General features: G+C 48.8%; 1 protein-coding gene across 4 annotated transcripts in view; it reads left to right on the top strand.

Moving 5' to 3' along the window:
- PODXL (podocalyxin like) overlaps nucleotides 1-18,873 on the top strand; it is a 45,843-nt gene that overhangs the window by 9,683 nt on the left and 17,287 nt on the right. The gene's annotated exons all lie outside the window — the stretch shown is intronic.

Here is an 18,873-nt window from a genome sequence, read left to right as displayed (position 1 = left end):
ACCCCACGCTTAGTGTCTGGATACCCTGGCCGTGTGCCCATAGTGTGGGCAGACAGTAATTAAAGGAAAGCAAAGCAAGAATTAATGAGGCTTCCTTTAATTGGCTGCCCAGTTTTTGTCTCACATCCAAACCCAGTCCCATTTAGTGTTGGAAAATCCAAGTTCCCCAAGTGTTGTGGGTGTCCTGGTTGGGTTTAGTCCTGCTGCAATATATTAAATCTTCTCTTTGGTGCTAGATGATAAAATCTGGCCTTTCACAAATTAGGAGGTGATTTGGCCTTGTGGGATTGTGGCCCATGGCAGCGCACACGCCCTTTCCCAATGGGACAAGGCCAGCTTGCAGCAATCCTTCTTGTGTCCAGGAAAACAATGTAGTCTAGCAGATCCTGGTGGACCTCCATTCATCCACACTGCATGCCTCTGGTGGGGTCTGGGGAGGATGGTAGTGACAAACTCAATTTCCCCTCTTCTTTCCAAAGTAAAACACTATTAATAGACAATTCTGCAAAGCCTGGTGGAGCCTGGAGTCCCTCATCCAGCCTATTTCGATGCATCTCCTTGGTGATCCTACATGAGAGCATTTTCCTCAACAGGCTTGACGAAAGAAACGTTGCTGTTTAAGGCAACAAACACAAGGGGAAAAAAAGCAAAGGAAAAAAAATGCTCCTGTCAACTGACACATCCTTGGTGCAGTGTCTTTTGCTCCTCACCGTAGGAGGCCCTCCATGGGGCCTCCCCATGAAGAAATGGGGACATCTTTAGGCAGGAATTGCCAAGAGCAACCATTGCCATCAAGACAATTGCAATTGCCACTCCTGCCATCACTGCTATGCACATAGCTGTTACAGCTATTGGAGTATCACCTCCATGGTGATGCTTCTCCTACGACACGTCAGTTAAGGCTGATAAAGTCTGATGTGCTGCAGTTAGGCCCAGCTCAAGGTAGAGGATGCACTAACATCCTTCAGACCCTGGGCCAGATCCTGCAGTCCTCTATCTGTGTGTCATCAGGCCAAGTCCCTCTCAGGCTGTTGCAGGGAGCAATATCGCAGGATGGCCATGCTCCAGAGAGGTTCTGCCCTGGGGCACGGTTCTCAAAATCTGACCTATAATTTACTATCTCACCCAAATCTATGAGGTTTTCCAACAAGAAGAAGGTCGATAGTGGTTAGGGCAGTGTTAAGCAATTCCTAATGAGGGCAAGGATGGCCAATTTGATCACCACTGTGGGCTGCACAACCAAGCCACAGAGCTTGTCACACCTCACCATCCCCACTCCCCCATCCCTCCAAATCACGGCTTCAGCTGCTGGGGAATGACTTACGGCAGCCAAGTTGGGGCAGGGGCGGGGGAAGCTTTTCTTTTGGCAAAGGAAAGGCACAAGAAGAAGTGTGGACTGATGGGAAGGGGGGGTGCGGTGAAAAGCGGGCATGTAAGGCTGGGTTGGCAGCAGGAGAAGTAGGGGAGCTCATGGTCAGCGTGCGTTTTGTACCGTTCTTTATGAATGCCCTTTACAGAGGGCTAGGGAGGGAAATGCAGAAGTCCAAACTGATGGGCTGATAAAGGAAAGAGCTGGGTTTCTTTATTTAAGAAAAATAATCCATCTCTTCTGTGCTCCCACCTATGAAGTCCGGCCATAGGTAGTTGACAGCTGCGCAGGGTAAAGTTTTGGAGGTTTTAAAGGGGTTTTGATGGCACAGCCAGCCCCCAAGGGAGCAGGGCTCTTCATCCCCTGGTCGCATTAGAAACAGAGATTAGGGTGTCTCATCAGCATCTCTGATGGAGGTAAAGTAACTCGGCCCCATCAGCAGCTCCTGCTCCGGCAGAACCCTCTGCACACACCTCTCAGCCAGTGCAGAAGCTCCCGGCATTGCAAGACAAGGTGTGAAGAACTCGATGGGCATCAGGATGGGTGCAGAGCCCCAGCACGGTGCTTACCCTTCGGAAAGTGGGGGGGGCACACCATATAGAGCTGGTGCACTTTGGACAAGAGCCAAGGGCAAGCTCCGGCATGCTGGTTGCTGAGGGCCCGCTGCATACGACTCTGTATCTCAGCTATGCTCTCACGCAGAAAAATCTTGCTCACAGCCCCGATAAAAACCTGCAAAAAGCCTCCCTGGAAAAAAAAAAAAAACCACAAAAGTCAGGAAACCGCAAAAAGAAGCCGTGTGCGCCTTGCAGATTTGATGAGAAATACTTGGGGGACAGCCATGCCAAAGGAATGCTGGCTATTTCGGGGCTGTGTTTGTGTTTGAGCTGGCGGATGAAGGTTGCAGCTCTCTGCTTTGTCTTCCGTGAGAGCGTTGTGCGTGTCTGGCGGGACCGCTCCAATCTGATTAGGAAGAGACTCGCCCGGGGGGCAGCAGCCATGCAGGGATGTAAGCTGCTTTCCCTGGGAGCAGGCACCGGGGGTTGCCCTGAGCTGATGAACACAGCCCAGCTGGCCTTTTACGGAGGGTTTCCTTTTAATCCAGGTCAGAAGCAGTTTTGGGGCAGGACTTTATCTCTGTCTTGGCCGGGAAAATTGATACCCCCCAGGTGCTGGAAGAATGGGGCTGATAATGCAGATGGGCGAGCAGGAACAGGGCTAGGAAACCTCTGCAGGCAAATTGGCTTTGAAGCTGGTTTTTGGAGAGCGCTTTTAGACTCACTATTTATTTATTTATTTACTCCCATCCTGAAGGCTGACGCTTATCGCAGTGGGGAGCGTGGGGAAGGGAAGGGTTACAAAAGTGCATCCCACGAGCCGTTTCTGCAAGGATTTTGGTTTGGTCTGAGCAGAGGCACACACCCCATTGAGGGACAGGAGAGAGCAAGGGGTAATAAGATTTTGCCTCCTCTCAGATCTGACAAGAGCAGATGCTCACAGCCTGCCTCTGAAGTAGGTAAAGGTATTCCTGCTGCAGGGATTTATTTCACAGAGGCAGAGAAAGACATTCAGATCTCTCAGCTCCTGTTTTAAGCAACAAGACTGCTTTTTGCTGAGGTGGACAGATGTGTGCTATGTGCCTGTGGGCAGATTTCCCGTATTTCTCCCCGCAAATGTCAAGGAATGGCTTGTTATAGCGACTTGGGGCCACCTGGACCTCGCAGGACTTCCCAAAGCCAAAGGGTTGCACATTGTCCCTCTCCTGTTCAACCCATGGCTGTTGCCATGAAACTGCCAAGAATGGGGAAAGGAGGAGTGCTCTCCTTGATAATATAGATTAAGAATAATGCAATTTTTTTCGTAGCAATAGATAGCAGCTTTTGGATCCGGTTGGATCAGGATTTGAGCCAGCTTCTCAGGGGTGAGAACCTGTGTGTGCATGCAGCAACGTGGTGCCAAATGTCCTTGTGCTGTAACTCATGTCCCTTGCAGGTGGATTCAGCCCTCCGTGCATCTGGGCTGTTTGCAAGTTGGGGATTTGCTCCGCTTCTTGCTTTTTTCCAACGCAGTTCTGCTTTTGTTTGGGAAAGCTGGTTCAAATCCTGCAGCAGCAGAGGCCTTGGCCATCTGCTACGTCCATAGTCTCAAAATGCAATGCCTGGTTTCCAGCATGCATGCCCTATTTATTTGGCCACTATGCTGTGCAGAAGATTGCCGGGCGAAGGACCTGGCTCTGTTGTTTTGCGTCATTCGGGCATTTCAGCCTCTCATCTGTGACACTATGGCCCACGCAGAGAGGTCTGGGTGCTGGAAGGAACCAGTGATGGACAGGCAGAGATGCTCACGTGCTAAGCAACCTCAGCTAACGGGGGCCAGGAGCACACTTGCACAGCAGCACTGTCTCGAGTAGATAGCCTTGCTAGTTATTAATTATTTAAAGCAATAATACAACAATCAATTACCAAAAGTTATCAGTAAGAATTGCTAAAAGTTGATGTTTGGTTCTGATGCCGCAGCTCTTTCTTGCCTCCATGGTCAGCAGGCTCAGGGCTCGATTTCTGAGAGCTGCCCTGACCAGAGTGAAGGAGCATTTTGCCCAGATAATAATTTCCAGAGACATCTGGATGAGGTCGGGCTCAGGGTAAGAGGAGGGTATTTTTGCACATCTGGTGGTGCTTCGCTGAACGTGGATTGGAAGTCTGTGTGGGGATTTTTCACTTTTCTCTTCTGCCTTTCTATAATCAAGGATGCTGTTTTTCTTGTTTCTCATAAAATAAGGGAGTTCTTGCAGCAGAACCATGCTTTGATTTGGCAGTAATCACTTGCAAACACTACAGGCCTGTTCACATAGCTGCAGCCTTCACCAGTGTAGCACATCCCCAGCGCGGGACTGCATTTGCTCTCCCTCGCCCTCCCCTCTTACCTACCCCCCAGCGCCAGGGTTACGGCCAGCGGCACCCACTGAACCCCAGTTGAGTGCCCTCTCCCTCACTCTCCTCTGCCCTGCCGATGGCTTTCTGCGGGTCCCATCACGGACCAGAGCTGCAGTCCCTGCCCTCTCCTCCCTTCTCCAACTCCACCTTGGTTTAGTAAAGGAAATGTCCAAGCTGAGGTGTCAGAGTTTCACTGATGAGCCAAAAGCAAGATCCGGTCTCTGCCGTCCTGGGAGCAGAGTGATTTAGATGTTATCATGAAGCCCAGCCCCACGTTCCCCTCCTGTGCCCAGAATTGCAGGTCACCTCTCTGGGTCCCTTCCAAGGTGGGAACCCAGCACGGGGTTTGCAGACCTGCCGGCCTCTGTTAGGAGAATGAGGAGAGTGATTAACAGCAGGGAGGGGAGGCAGCTCCTTCTTCCTTCCTGCTTCCTTTGCTCCTTTCCCTTGCCCTGCCATGGCCTGCCCTGCAGCGTGACCGCCAGACACTGCCCTGGAGAGAAGGGTTTTGGTGGCAGGAAGATGTCAGTGAAGCCCTGAGCTCAAAAGGTGACACAGACAGGGTTTTTGTTCCATCCAGATTACCCAGGGTGTAAGTGCTGCAAGCCTTCCTTTCCATCACATTCCGTTTAACATTTTTCTCCCTAACCAGTGAGTCTCTTCATGCTCAAACCCACTACCTGGACCAGAGAACTGAGTTTTGGGGGAGGTGAATATGATCAACATTACATGCTATATTTGTATTCTGTGTTATTATACTTTTTTTCTGGAATTTCTCAGCATGCAACCATGTCATTAAAACCTACCGCAGCCTGCTTGCACTGAGTGCAAAGCGCTGCATCCCCAACCCAGCGACATCCCACAACTTCCCATGCTCTTCTGCTCAGCTGTAACCACGCAGGAATCCCACTCCTTGCTGGGTTGCTGGGTGGACAACATTGTTCCCCTATTGAGTCATAACAATGAGGTCATTGGGCTGGAAAGACAATGTCACTGAGCAGACACACAGCTGGCTGGTCCCGGTTGTGTCTCATCTCCTATGACAAAGCCACATTTAACTGACTAATTAAAGCCGCCATTGCAGGCTCTGTCTTGGAAGGGGTGACCAAAATGTGCATTGTTCTTCGTCAGCATTAAGTCAGGCCAGTTGGCCAACTAATAAGCAAGACCTTTCTTCCTCTCCACCTTGCTACATGCTGCATAGGCCTAAATTGCTGGTCCTAGCAAGGGAAAAACCATCTTGGAGGTGTGCCACCGTATGTTTCAGAGCAAGCGAACGGCTTGAATGAGATTCTGAGGACCTAGGAGAGCCCAACCAAAGTCCACTTTGCTCCTACATGACCCAGCTCAAACCACTTTGAGGTGGCCTCTCCGCATTACCGTCCCACCTTTTGTTGGACACTCAAATTTTGGGTTTCCAGCTCCCATAGGAGTTTGATATTTCACCTAAACCTGTGGCATTGAGGTGCTCCTATACCCTGTATACCCTATAAGGACAATTTTCTTGGCCCACACACCCAGTGGGTGAGCCAACTTCAGCTCAGGCCTGTATGTGAACCAGGGGAATTTTTGTCTCCATTTATGGGTCATCTTTCCTTTTACTCACCTTTTGGGTGGTGCAGGCAGAGTGCCTGCAGCGCAGGCAGAAAGCAGGGAAATGCCCAAGCAATGGCAAGCTATGCGTCCACAGTAAATCTCTACTTCCCTCAACCAAGTGCTCAGTGTTGGGACCTTCACTGCCCTCTGAATGAAGATGTTTTGAGCTATGAGACCAGTGGGCACTTCTGCTCTCCACATTTCTTGCTCTTATTGCCATTCTGGATAAGATCATCCTGTAAACAGTGAATAAATGTGCCCTAAGGGACTTCTCAGGATAAACGCTGTTCAGTGCTGCTAGGTTGCCATTTCCATTAAACCCTCCATTTTTTTCCTGCCCACAAAGTGATTGTCTTAAATCAGATTTATCATCTTTTTGCTGCCCAGGCCCAGCTGAGCAGGAACGTTGGGTGCATGTTTACCACGGCTGGTGTCCCAGCCCTAAAGCACAGCAGCCGCTTCTTTTGAAGAACATACAAAGAAAGGAAGAGGAGCAATTGTTTGGGAGGAAGTTGAACCATAATGTAATAGACTCCCGTGGGGATTACTATTAGTAATTATTTGTATTGCTTTGGCACCTAACCAAAGTTGGGGGCCCCGGTTAGCCAAGGTGCTGGACCAGGCCGTAAATGAAGACAGCTCCTCTATCTGAGATCTATCTGCTCTCGCATGTAGAGACGGGGAAAATTGAGGCAGGGAGAGGTGAAGAAATGTAACCTGGTTGTTTCAGAGGATTGTGGCTGAGCAAGGATGTGAGCCAGTGCATAGTCCTTACAGGAGCATCTTTCCTCTCTGGAGGGAAATAGTTAAGGCTCCTCTACTTCTACTGCTCATGGATACATATAAGAGGCCAGTGGGTAATAAATATGCTGTGCTGGAGAATCCGGCTCTAGGACAGCACTGGAAAAGGTCGTCTCTCACTGTTTGCACCTTTCATCAGTGATTCCTGTGGCCACGTGTTATTTTAAGGAGGAAGAGCAGGAGCTGTTGAAGAACAGAAATTCTTCAAATGGAAACGGAGTCCCAGTGGTCTTGAAAAACAAAATAATTTAAAAAAAAAAAAGTTAAAATGGATATTCTTTTTCTGTAAAACCAACTGTTTCAGGAGAGTTAAATAATGAGGCGATTATGAATTTGCCAACAATAGAAGTTGATCAGATTACACAGCCTGTAAAGCCAGATCGTCACTGGAGCCATTTGGTGGGAAAGAAACTCTGTGCCAGACAGTCTTTAAATAGTTTTGAATAGGAGGGAGGGTTAGCTGTGTCCTTCCCTTCCTAGGCTCTCCCCACCTAAAGAATAGCACCGAGCCTCCTGCCAAGTCCACCGTGTCCAGTCAATGCCTGAAGGCTCAACTCGCATGCACAGCTATATAAACACATGTAGGTGCATACGTATATGCATGTGTATATATAGAGCTCTGAATTATCCAGGAAGACCCCACCCTGAGGGAGATGTGGGTGGGGAGCTGAAGAAAAAAAAAGGTAGGACCTGAAATAGCAGCGACACACAAAGGAGCCCAAGGAAATGTGGAGCCCTCCTCGCAACATTAACAGGAAATCTCCGGGCTGCTGGCTCAGTAACCGCGGCTAGCCAAGGTCAAGGGGACCAACCGTGGCAGAGGGATGGATCCTGCCATCCAGCTTGGCTCTTCTGAAAAACACAGGGTGAGGGGCGTGTGGTGGCCGCTTTTCTGTTGGTGAAGGTTTGCTGGTGCCCCACACGCACCTGCAGAGGAACCTGTCCCCAGCATAGCCTGAATGAGCAGCAAAGCAGGTGGCACTGGGGAGTGGGTATTTAACTAGGAATCACCCAAAATTTTACTTAGAGATTTTGGGATGCTTGAATAGGTCACCAGTGGCTCTTGGAGGTGGCTCCTACGTCACTTGGCATCGCTTGTGTCTTTAGCCACTTCACATCACAGCACCTTTGAGTCTCAATGGACCAAAGATCACAGAATCATAGAATATCTCAAGCTGGAAGGAACCCGTAAGGATCATTCAGTCCAAGACAGGTTCAGCTTATTGTCTTTGGGTCCATCCCGGCTCGGTGGTGGGTGATGCATGGATGGGTTGGGGGAGCTAACAAGACTCACAACCCCGAAAAGGTTAAAAATAAAGTCGCTGGCTGGAGGGCATAAATTTGGGCTGACTCATGAGTCATCAAGTGCTGGGTGCACAAAAGAGGGTGAGGCTTTAGGTCTTATCGCCTCCTCGCCAGCCATTGCTTTTCCACTGGCCCTTTCTACCTTCGGGGTGGGCAAGTATCCTCGAGTCCTGCCCTGAGCATGGCCCCGCTGGGGCTGGCAACATCCCCACTGAAAGCCTCGGTGGCAGGAGCAGGCAGAGGCTGTTGCAGGAGGGCGATTCCTGCCGTAAATCTCCAGGGGAGGTGGGGAGGAAAAGGAGGTGCGAGAAGCGGGGGACAGTGCTTTGCAATGCCACAGCGGTGCTGTGTGCCAGCACAAACTGCCCTTCTAGTCACTCGTCTCCATTTTACTTCCCCTTGCACCAGAGCTGCCTGTGACCAGGCTGAGGTCTCCTTATTCCTTTAGGTTGGAGTCTCTCATCTCGTTTTCTGCCCCTTAGGGCTGCAGCTTCGACCTCCTCCATGCTGGGCCCACAGCAAGCATCAGTCTCCAGCTGAGGTTGGCAGTCTTAATTTTGATGGCACAAGTTTGGGCATTACATCCCTGCTGCTAATGCCAGCTTTAATGCCCCTCTGCGGTCTGGATTTGTTGGGCTGTGAGGTTCCAGAGAAGCCAATTTTCTGTATTTGAGTTTGGGGTTGATTCTTTCCCTTTAGGAAGAGCCCCTGCCACAGGAAGGGGCGTATTTCCTCTGCTCTCCTTCCTCACTGTGAGAGGTACAAAAAGTGGGGATTTTTTGGCTGCAAAACATACCCACAGGAGATCTACACGTTCATCCCTTTGCAACACCCTTGAGGCCCTCACCTCTCATGGATAGAGTCTAGACACATTGCCGATGCTTGGCGCCTAACTTGAGTGACATTAGCTGTGACAACTCTTCCCCCTTGCTGGCCAGCTGGCAGAGGTTCAGCCAGCAGGATGAGTAGCTCAGGACCAACTCCTTCCCCCCATTTCTCAACATGAATCTGAGTATGAAACCAGCCAGCTGGAGACGAGGACAAGGTGATGAATTTGGTCTCCCCATGCCACCCTGCAAGGCTGCTGCTCCCTATGGATTGACAAAGCCCACCTTGCCTCTCTGTCCACTTGCCTATCCTGCCCTAGAAGACTGTTGACAGTGGATGGACCCCACTGCCTTCTGCACCATGCACCCACTCCCCAGTCCTGTGGTGTGGTCTGTCCACTGTCTTTTTATTGTCCTGCCTTTTTCTGTAACAAAAATGGAGCAAATAGCAAGACCTGCTGATGTGCCATCATATCTGACATAAATCAGAGCTTTCTGTGTCTAGGAATCAGGGAAGGTCAACCTCGGCTGGGGAGGCAGGTGTGCCCCATCCCCGATGTTTGGTCAGTGTCGGTGCCCAATAAGACATTTGGGGGCTTGTTTGTGTGGGGACCATCACCAGATTTCTCCTGAATTAACTTTCTTAAACTGCATCAGCTCCCCCTTAGTCAGCTTCAGAGCTAAGGAGACTGTAATTTGATTTAACCTACTTCATTTTGGCTATATTAAATGAGGGCTGATTTAAAGCCGAACAAGAGTGGCCACCTGGTGGGTTGTGTGCACTCTGACTAATCCACTCTGAAATCATACCTTCTTTTAATTTTAGATTAATTTTCTTGAGTACCTCTGTGTAGACAAGCCATCAGGCTGAATAAAAATCATTCCTGTCTCAGGGGCTTATGTCCTCACTCTATCTCAAGTTGTCTGGAGTAGTCCTCCAGGAAAAGCCAGCAAGGGATGATTCATCTTTCTGGGGCAAAAAGCATGAGGAGGAAACTTCTGCTCTGTCTTGATGAATAAATCTGTCCCTGCAGCTGTCCCCATGCGCCAAGCAGCAGCTCTGGGCCAGAGAAAGGAGGTCAGGTCTCCAGTTCAGCCCTCAAGAGTAAACCAGTGTATTTGGCCAAGCAGCTTTTAGCATTGGCTTCTCTGAAGGTCTCCTTCCCACCGCCTTGTTGCCAGGTCCTTACTGCTGAAGTCAATTCATGGCCCAGCCTTCAACCCTTGCTGGAGAGAGATGGTAGAAGGTGTCCTCATGGAGTCAAGGTGGCATTACCAATCTGGGAGTCTTAGTTTCTCAGTCCTTCCTCTGGACCTGAGATTCCTCTCCAAATCCAGAAAAATCGAGGCTGCTAGTCTATTAAAATTTAGGCTATTATATTTACTTTTTTAAAAAATAGGCATTTCTAGCACTCATGTCTGCAGACAAAACCCTGAAGGGGTATCTTAAAGACTTACAACATGGAAGTTATACAAGAAAAACACAAAATGTTCAGTGTATAATGAAGTCATGGGGTCTTATGGCATTCTTGCGATTTTCATTGTAATTTTGATTCATAGCCACTCTCTAGGGCCAGAGGTAGCTGGGCTTTACCTTGCTGCAGAGCGACTTTTGTTGCCCATTACTCAGTGTAAACCTTGAGTTTCTTCCAAAATTCCTGGGTGACTTTTGCCTAAACAGAGAGGTCTCAGTGCTAAATGTAGCAGATGTCGTGTCCTTCAACTGATGGGAGATTGATGCTCACTTGATACGGGAGTAGGTTGTACTGCCACAAATCTTGCTTCAAAGCAAGAAGGTGGTCATGGGATAACTCCACGCTAACGGTGTAAAGGAGGCAGGAGAAAGGCAGGCGCGTGGCCACACGTTGTGCTTTGGAGGGTCTGGTTGGGCTGGGATGTGCGGCTTTTTTGGCTTGTGCTCTCCGCGTTTCCGTTCCAGCAGCTCCGCTACCGTTTCCTGCACGATGGGGCGTTCCTGTTGAGGCTGCAAAGAGTACCTGGTTCGTTTTGCATCCTGGGAAAGGTGTGGGGCTGGAGCCGGGTCCTTTATAAATCCCAACAGCCCCCGGTGGAAAGAGGATGTTTCCAGGCTCAGTGGTGAAAAATGTCTGGGGGTGGCATGGATAGAGGTGTGCATGTGTGTCTGTGTTTTTTTGCTTCCTTGACAACCTTGTGTGAAGGATTTCGAAGCCTTAGTTTTCCACATTCATCTTCCTGTCTCCTTTTGGTTATTGTTTTTCACCTTTCACTCCACTTCTTAGATAGCTACAGACTTTCCATGGGAAAAGTCATGGAGACAAAATCCTAAATAGGATGTCCTACGTTTATCCGTAAGAGGGGCTGGACTGGTGCTTCCTCCCACCACTGGCATCCCCCACCTCTGGCTGGAGCTGGCCATGGGATGAAGCATTGCCTGGGATGGACCAGTTGGGTCCATTTGGGTGAAAGATGCCTCTGATCACAATTTTCTGGCAATAATCAGTCTTCAAGGAGAAATTCAAGAAAGGTCAATGTGTGGCATGGAAGACAAAGATAATGTTTTCGAGCATTTGGGAGTGAGGAGTGCTGAGATGCTTCTGCTCCTTCAAATCCACTGTCTGGTGATTAATTAGTACAGTAAATGAATCCATTTCTGCCTCCCCAAATCTGGTGTTTAGAGGAAGCAAGAGAGCAAGGAGGAGACATGTCAGGGCTGCAGAGGAAGAGGAGTGTGTCCAGGTGGAGAGACGTGCCTTGGGATGGTTATTTTTAATATTTGTCATATTTCCAAATGAAACAGCAGACAAGCTGAGCTGGCTCAAATATTTGCAGAAAGAGCTGATGGGGAGTTTGTTAATGGAGGAGGTTTTTCAATCAGAAAATGCCAGTTCATCAGAACCTGGATTTTGAGGACATGTGTCGCAGTCCTGGCCGGAAAGGCGGCTCAGGTTGTGGATGGGTTTCTTGGTCAAAACCAAGGAGATTTGAAGGCTGTCACGTGAATAAAATAAAATGAGGCAGCTCTAACAGGAGGGATGAAGCTCGAGAAGTTCGCGTGAGGCTCGGGTCAAGTCCTGCTCTCTGAGCTTCAGGGTTACTTCCACTGGGTAAAATAGGGACAAATTAAAAATTTCCTAGGTCTGAATTAAAGCAGAGCAGCTTTTGGCTACTATAGCGATGTGAGTGACTGCTAAATCCTACAGACTGAGAAGAGTCCTCAGGATGGTACTAAGGTGCTGCGGGGACATGCCCCAAATCTCCAGGTGAGGGCTAGCTCCAGGCTGGCAGTGCAGCCATGCAGACGGAAGCCCTGGATGCTCCTCTCCAGCTGGACATGGAGCAAAACTCCTCAGGGTTTGAAGCACATCCATTTTTCCCCTCCAGGTCCAGCCAGTAAGGGCTTATTGGGTGAGTCCTTGAGGACAGAAGCTCTGGCTGCAAGTCCATTTTGTTTGACAGCAGAGGAGAGGACCCTGGCAGAGTTACTGCCTTGATTTCACTGCCATTTGCATGCAAGATCTAAAGAGCACCAATATGAAGGGGTTGGCTTTTTTTTCAGAAGAGCCTTTTCACAGCAGGGTAAAGGCAGTTCCCTGCTAAAAATAAGCCCAGTGGCTTTAAATCAGGTTCCAGACATACTTGTTTCCTTCCCAAGTGGTACTGTAGCACTAATTACATCCAGCCATTAGGTCTCATCTTTAAAATTTTGCAGTGTAATTCTATCAAGACTCTTCTGCAGCAGTTTTTATTCTGGTGGGGTTTTGGAGAGGATGGACATCCCTGCACTGGATAATTGGACTGAAGGTTTAGAGTCTGAAAATGCTCTGGCAGCACCTGTTGGACCTTACCCCATCTTCTCGCCCGGGAAGCCAAGTCGGTCTTTGGCACGTGTGAAACCATTCCACGACGTCGCTGGTGAGACTGGCAGCAAAGGGTTGGGTGATGCCAGCTTGGAAGTGTATCTTCTGATGTGGAGAGTGCCTCATTGCAAGGGCAAAGGGCGGCGTGCACACTAACAGCACCCTCGTACCACATCCCTCACCAATATCGCGGCAGGCGGCTGGGGAGGTTGGTGCTGTTTGGAGCCCAACTTTCCCTAAGCAGATGGAAGGGAGAGAGCCTCTACACAGGCAAAAGTGAAAAGCCCTGTGAGGTAACCATTTGCTGTAGTAGCCCAGCTTAATTCCAGGATAAATAATGCAGTTCTGTGATATTCTGCCAATCTGATTGCTTTCACAGTTTTAAAAGGAGGTGACAAATTTCCTGTCCTCTGCAGCAACTGGTCTCTGCTCCAGCTCAGACACGGCTGCATTGCAGCGGGTGGATAAAACTCTCCTTTTGCCTAGGAGCCTCATGTGATGCAAAGAAAAGTCCGGGAGGCTTCTTGCTCGCTCTCTTTGGCGCACACTTTCCCCCAGCAAAGACCACCCCTGGAGCCTCAGCCCCTGCTTTCCCTTTGACAAACTCAACCTGTTGCCCCTGTTTAATCAGGAAAGGCTGCAAAAAAGGAGCGACAAATAGGAACTTCCTCAGGCCTGGCTCACATCCCTTCCCCTTCCCTGGATTGCTCGGGTTCCTTAGCTTTCTCATCCTGCCTTGGGAGGAGCAGAAGCCGGCTGGCGTAAGGCTCCAAGCTGGGCTCAGCTCACCGGCGTGGGGTGTGTCACCTACCATTTCCTAAGTTATTCTTTTGGGTTTCCTTTTCTCACTATTAATAGATTTTCAGCCAATCTGAGCTGTTTCAACAAGGTGGACGGAGGGGGAGGTGTTACCAAAATAGGAAGCGGGAAGCTGTTGGGCTGGGAATGAATCTTGCCACATGGAGAGGTGGTGGCTTTGGGTGGGCTGATGGGAGGAGGGACAGGACACGTCCTTTCGCTTTACGTTTTGCACCAGTATGGTTATCTTTATGTGCTCCAAGCTGTGACCTTTCCAAACAAGCTACTCCCCCCCCAAGCATCTTCCCCAGCCTGCAAAATACCACGCGCCTATTGCAGCGAGGTTACAACCACAGCATCACTTCGTGGCATGGTTAGGTGCACAGTGGCTGAAAATTGTGGCTCTCGACTGATATTGCAAGGAGCTGCGTTGCAATAAGCAAAGCAGTGCTCCTTTCCTATTACATTTTGGGTGGCTTTTCACGTTCCAGGAGCTCCTGACCAGAGCACTCCCACACCAGCCCCGTCCAGGAGCGCCCACAGCAACAAAGACCGACAGTGGCACTTCCAGCCTCCCAAATATTGCTCACTAGGGGCCGAACAAGCCCATCTTAATAGCTAGCAATAAGGGAAAGTTCTCTGCCCTCTGGGGTTGTCCCTATCACGGAGACCCCGTATCGCAGGCACGGTCATGGGACACACATGTCCGGAAATGAAATCATGTTTTTGCAGCAGACTAATTTCCTCCAGGCTGTTTGGCCGCCGTGTGCACGGATGCGTGCGCGGAGGGCTTGAATCTCCTCCTGTGGGTCTACCCCACACAGAAGTGCAAGGGTTTGGGGTTTTCTGGGTGATACATGTAAGAAGAGAGGTGCAGACCAAAGCATTAGACTCGCTGCAACCGGTGCTGTGAAAATACACCAGTAGCTGCTGTATCACTCCCATTTTCCTTAAAATGAGGAATTGATGATGGTCCAAAAAGTGCAATGAAATAAGTGGCCTTGCCCAGCCAAAATGCAGCCAGGAAGATCGGGGGGGGGGGGGGGAATTTTCTGCCTTTTGGAAAAGAGTGTGAGGGAGTCTGGCTGAAATTCAAGTGAACTTTCCATTGGAAAGGATCTCCTCCTGGTAAGAGGAGTGATAGCTTAGAGGACCTCTCCTCCATCCCCCTTCTCTCTCACAGCACATGTTAAATCCTTTTCTCTCTGGGGCTCACGGCATGAAAGAGTCATTTGTTCCCTGCAAAAGGACGTACTGTATCTTTTGTGAGTAATTTTCATGCTAAAGGGGCACCGAACATAATCCTGTCCTGTCTGGCTGTTACTGCTGCCAGTCTGTGGTTACAGGGGTTTTCTCCTTCTTCGACCAGATCATTTTCATTTCTTCTGCTGAGGACAGTTGTCAGGCAATACTGGCTACCAGCCCAGGGGAACAGGGGCTCATTACCAGTTATTACCCCCGGGTCCGCCGCCGACATTTGGCACGGGTAGCCAGTTAGGGAGGAAGAGATAAAAAAAAAAGTTCTCTGGCATTTGAAAGAGATATAGCACGTGTGGTAGGAAAGCAGTGGCTCCGGGGCTTGCAGTGCTTTCGCTGCTTGTTCTGTATTTGTTTCTGCTTTGGAATTAAGTATTTGTTAGGCTTCTAAAGATGAGTTTGTGTAAGCCAGGTCTTCTGCGGGTGGTGAACCTGCAAGACACCAAAAAAATGCAATTTGTTTTTCCCCAGCCTAAATAAAATAGATTTTATCCCAATGATGCAATAAGACAGAGTCCCTGGACAAAAAACTAATATTAAGCCCAGTGCAATAAAACTGCACAAAGGTGTGCAGCCCCGCGACCGCAGCAGCATCTGGCTCCTTATGCAACAGAGGTGAGAAAAAACAGTTTAGTTTAATGCAGCTGGAGAGAGAAAGTAAATTTCACTGACAGATGGGTGCCCAGAAATCTGCGGGACAAGTGTGGGGATGGATAGGGGAGCCAATCCTCCGTGGAAGGAGGATCTCACTCAGCCGTGACCGCAGCTCCTCTCCTCTGGCGTGCTGTGGGTCTGGCCCGTGGTGGTGCACGTTGTCTTGAAGAGTGTCCAGTTTGCAACTTGCCTGGATTTCATCTTCCCGTGGTCATCTCTGTGGCTGCTGTTCGCCACAGTCATTGCATTTCAGCCAGCAAAAGTAATTCTTCAAAATAATCTGCTTTGAGACCAGCAAGCTGTGGAAGAATAAAGAGGGAAAGGGAAAACTTGGTAGCAGCCCCGCTGAACTGGGGTGGAGGTTATTAAAGAAACGTCACCTTCAGATCAAGTTTGGGATGGGAGATTTTTTGCAAAGTGTTTCCCAGTGGTCCCATCTAGCCTGGTAGAGCAGGAGCAGGTTTTTAGGAAGGGAATGGTGCGCTGAAGTGTTTTCTGGCTCATATATCATCTGTGTTTCCAGTTGCCAAAGGGATGCGCGTCATTACCCACCAAAGGAGAGATTTCTACCTCTGTGGCACTCAGCATTGCCTGACCTCAGACAGGCCTATGTAGTAGGATGAACAGTGCTCTACCTGTCCACGTGGTCAGCACACACTGAATGAATGAATGAATGAATGAATGAATGAATGAATCCATCCATCCATCCATCCATCCATCCATCCATCCATCCATCCATCCCCCTGCATGGCGGCTCTCCACTTCCAAGCAGCAGTGTGCTGGCTCCTCAAGTTGTTTTGAGTGCACTAACATCATAGAATCAGAGAATCATTAAGGTTGGAAAAGACCTCTAGGATCATCAAGTCCAACCGTCAACCCAACACTACCAGGTCTCCTAAACCATGCCCTGAAGTGCCACCTCTACACGTCTTTTAAATAGCTCCAGGGATGGCGGCTCCACCACCTCTCTGGGCAGCCTGTTCCAATTAATCACTGGTCCTGGCTTAACGAGGAAGAATAAATTAATCTTTTAACATCTCTTGACCTTAGTAGGAGAGGAGTGCTAAGAGTGGATGCAGAGATATGGGAAGATAAAATATCTGTAAGCTTTGTGGGCATCAGCCTGAGACTTGGTTCTTCTTCCAGTTGCTTTTCTGGGCTGTGTCACCCTGTGTCCCTTGAAAGAGACCCTACTGCCACTCCAGACAGGGCAAGCCTGGAGGATCACACCAGCTTTCTCCATCAGCAGAGCAACCCCTTGCTTTGGGCTTTTTTTCCCCCAGTTTTTTGCTAAAAGTGGTAAAAACGTAGCTGCAGCTCCCCGGGGTGGGATGGGGAAGCGCTGGGGCAGGGATGCTGGTTTCTTGGCTCCCCCGCTGGCCACTGGGGCTGGCCCAGAGCCAAAGCATGGGCCTGCATCTTTCTCCTTTGGACCGAGATGAATTGAATTGTCTTTTCTACCTCACCTTCAGCACGTTTGCTTCCTGCCTCTCTGGGGTGGGGCTGGGGCATGAGAAGGAAGCAGGAGCAGTGGGGGATTTCCTCCACCTTCCTTATGACCCTCTTTTTATTTATGTCTCTTTTGTATAATTTCTATCTTTAGGGATATTTTTTTTAACCTCTTTTGTTGTCAAAACCCCTGTCAAAATTTGACCGCCCTATTTAAGGGACAGACTAATTTTGTGGCTAACTGGATGAAAAATCCCTCCTATCTCTTGCACCTGGGTTTCATCTGCTAGGTGCCTGTGTCTGTGCTTTGCTTCCTTACCTCCTCTTCTCCTGCAGACAGTGGTCGGTCTATAGGAGACACGACTTGTCTCCACAAAAGCTCTTTTCCCACAAATGTAGTGCTTCAGCCTCCCCATCCCAAATCCCGCTCCCCAGGTCCTGTCTCAAACATACCTCCAAACCCCGCTAGGGTCCTGATGTGGTGGGGTTAGATTTCCCCAGTGGTGTGAATCTCAGAAGCTCAAGCTTTCATCAGATCTTTGAAGCACATATATCAGTGCTAATAACCAGGCTCTGTAAGAGAAAATACTTTGCCAGTACACCAGCACAGAGGAATGATGCAGATCTCCGGAGAGCAGTATCAGGGTACGGCTAAAGATCAAACCTTGGAAGTGTGACTCCTGTTTTGGAGGGTTGGAAATAATATACAAGTGCCTCACAGGGCAAAAAAAAAAGCCCTTTTCTGCACATAAATGGAAGAACACCACCCCCACCCCCTCCAAAATCAGGTTGTTGCCTTGACTCCAGACAGATCCATGGATAAAGTGGCCAGTGCAGCCCGTGGTTCCTGAAAGGTGAAAATTTGGTCAAACCTTTCCTGAGGTGAATTTGAGCAAGATCCCGGAGCTGGTGGTTACCATGTGCAATGGGGGAAATTATCGCTGTGGCAATTGGTGAAGCTCCTGCAGTGATTACAAACTGAAAAGTGGACCCAAATTTTTATAGCCAGCCTATTAGTAAATATACCACATTTTAGCATTGCGGGATGTTGCAGTCTTTTGTCAGGCAAGCTGTCCTCCTCACTGAGAAACAGCTTCATCATTTGAAAACTTAAAGTATTCTTCAGAAACCAACTGTAGCTCTCTGTATGTATGATAAGGTGAGATAACTGAGCAATGGACTCTTTGCTTTGAGACTGAGCTCTCTTCCCATTTAAGTAATGTCAAGTCTCAGTGAAATACTTCATGGATTTCCTCAAAAATAAATGAGCCATGATAAAAGTAGCATTTCTACATAATGTGCAAATGCAGGATAAAGACCATGGGAATTTCATGGTTCAGGTGGTGCCGTTTGGGGTTTGTTGTGGTACATACAGATGGAGCTCTTTGTTTTCCTGGCTTGCTTCTCCTTTTCCTAAATGCATCCTTTGGTTTAGTTTTTGGGTTGGTTTTATTTTTTAAAAGATTTTCCTTTGAAAGTGAACACTGACTCTAAACATATTTATGTGACTTTCACAGGCTTTTCAAAATAGTAATATAAGTATGCGATTGTAGGTGGGCGATAATATTTGCAATGGGCAGCTGAACTGAACATCCTTAAAAATAAAATCATGCAGCCGCAAATAAATGCGTTTCGTATTTACTTGCAAACTCTGTCCACTGATGGCCCACTCTTTCAGAGCAAGTAGAATATATACTGTTTCTACAGTTCACCAAACTAGGAATATTCGGTTGTATGAGTTTTCATAGAATCAGAGAATGGTTTCGGTTGGAAGAGGCCTTTAAAGATCATCTAGTCCAATCCTCCTGCCATGGGCAGGGACATATTTTAGTAGATCAGGTTGCTCAAAGCCCAGTCCAAACTGGCCTTGAACTCTTCCAATGACGGGGCATCCACAGCTTCTCTGTGTGACCTGCTCCAGTGTCTCACCACCCTCAATGGCTTGAAGTGCCTATTTGATGATGTTTTTCTAGTAATAATCTGAGTTTGGGAGGGGAAAAAAAACCCCTAAGTTGAACCATGAGCAATTAAAGAAACAAAGTTTC

The sequence above is a fragment of the Phalacrocorax aristotelis genome, chromosome 1, assembly GCF_949628215.1.
Source record: "Phalacrocorax aristotelis chromosome 1, bGulAri2.1, whole genome shotgun sequence".
Taxonomy (NCBI): domain Eukaryota; kingdom Metazoa; phylum Chordata; class Aves; order Suliformes; family Phalacrocoracidae; genus Phalacrocorax; species Phalacrocorax aristotelis.
Note: the sequence above shows the minus strand (reverse complement) of the source record. Positions and strands in the feature narration are given on the sequence as shown.